Below are 1,849 nucleotides of genomic sequence, written 5' to 3' on the forward strand. Positions count from 1 at the left end.
AGATGACGGGTAAGTGCCAGGCAGCTAAGGAATGAAAAAGTCGCTTCAGCGAAGCGTCGGATGTTCTGCCCCTTTGCCTAGCCGTCTTGATCGTCTTATTTTCTTTCTATTTTATCATCATGATAATTAAATCTATCTCATTAACGATAGGGTAGCTAAAGGTTTAATTACAAAGAACATTTAACACTCCCATTCCCCAGTTTTCATTTCCTAGAAACATCTGATATTTCTGTAGTTTTGTGTAGTTATCTCCCTAATGCTAAATATCACGATAGTCTTGCTTTTTAATTTTTATTTTAATTTTTAATTTTTTTTTTTTAGGCGAGGCAACCCTTGGTTGACCTCACAGATTGATTGCAAGGACCTCGTCGGCTTACAATCCCTTATTTTTTATTTTTTATTTTTGACGCCGACAGCACCTGGTCTTCCTAGATGATAGTCTTGCTCTTTAAAGGTTTCTCGATAAAAATCAGGCATGACCCGTCGATCCTCTGCTGCGAAGGCTGAGGATTTTGCATAATTACAATACTCCCGTTTGTCCTCTGCATTGCAAATTTTTACTTAATAATTTTTTTCTTATTATTGATAATACGTCATCGCTCCTTCTTTGCATTTTAATATTTGCATTTTTTTTTTTGTTTTGTCTGTGAACTGAACATAAACATCGAAAAACCAGTAAATGGCATTTACTTCTTAGTGATAACGCAAGTAACATTAACTGCAGAGCCACCTGGTAGGTATATACTCAGACTGGTTTTCTCTCTCTACCAACCCCTCGGAAGGAAAGTGTCCTTAGTATCCAGCTAAAATGTGAATGTGTAAACCCGTTTTGTTCGTTAATTAAAGGACGTGGCTTTGAGAAAGCTTGTTCTCTAAAGTCATAGATGGTTGGAAACCCTGTGAGGGAGAATGGAACCCGTGAGTCACGGCTTCGCTTTGATACAAAAATCAGCCGAGGTCCACAGTCTTCGATGAAGGGTTGCCGGACGCAAAGGTCACATTGATCTTAATTTACCCAGTTCCCGAGGACAGAGACCCTTGAGTTTGCGTCTCAGTCCAGGCTGATGGTAAACGCTTTACACATCACTCTGCTTTTCTTTGAGTCTCCAGACACCGTGTTATTTAATTTCAGCCACACTCCACCCTTCCCACCGTTGCTCCTTGGCTTGGTAAGATGCTCCACGATGCCTCTGGTATGTGGTGTCCTTGCCGCGTCAGGCTGTTGAAACCCAGTTTTGTTAGAGTGTCCCAAGTGGGTCCCACGTGGTCCTTGTCACATGGGCTTCATCAGGATTCCCTTTCCTTATGATGCACAGATTGTTCAGAATTATGCCACAGTTTATTCAGTTGGATCACGATACGTACATTTCTGTTTTTCCTGGAGTTTGTATTCGTCTTTCTTGTGAGACAAATTCAACTTGTCACTAATAACATCTAGGAAGATGCATAACTCATTTGAAATGGGGACTAAATGAACAGCTGTGACCAAGTTTCCATAAGCATTGCCATCCATGTCATCGCCAACAGCAGCTGGGAGGCATCACCGGGTGGGGGAGATGTCCTCATTCCAGAGCCATGAAACGTTGAGAGAGTGCGTGTCCCCAGGTCCCTGGGTGACTGTCATTGCTTCGCAGCCTTGTCACACACACAGCGTCTGCCCTGGGATGTGTTTTCATTTTCCTCGGAGGCGGTTTCATTCTGGTATCCCCCATCTGCCTCTCTCTTGGTTTTCGCCTTCACTTTGCTGGAGAACTTTCTGAAGTGAGTTCCTCAGAACGGGGGTGTGAGAGGCAGCCTCTCCGAGGCCTCGACTGAAATGTCGATTGCGTGTGGAATTCGAGGTTCAGAA

The 1,849-nt window shown here is 43.3% G+C and overlaps 1 protein-coding gene across 1 annotated transcript in view; it reads left to right on the plus strand.

The window, feature by feature from the left end:
• The window catches only part of ITIH5 (inter-alpha-trypsin inhibitor heavy chain family member 5), an 87,767-nt gene that overhangs the window by 24,241 nt on the left and 61,677 nt on the right, over positions 1-1,849 (plus strand). The window lies entirely within an intron of this gene.

This window comes from Pteropus vampyrus, unplaced genomic scaffold (assembly GCF_000151845.1).
Source record: "Pteropus vampyrus isolate Shadow unplaced genomic scaffold, Pvam_2.0 Scaffold49, whole genome shotgun sequence".
Classification (NCBI taxonomy): domain Eukaryota; kingdom Metazoa; phylum Chordata; class Mammalia; order Chiroptera; family Pteropodidae; genus Pteropus; species Pteropus vampyrus.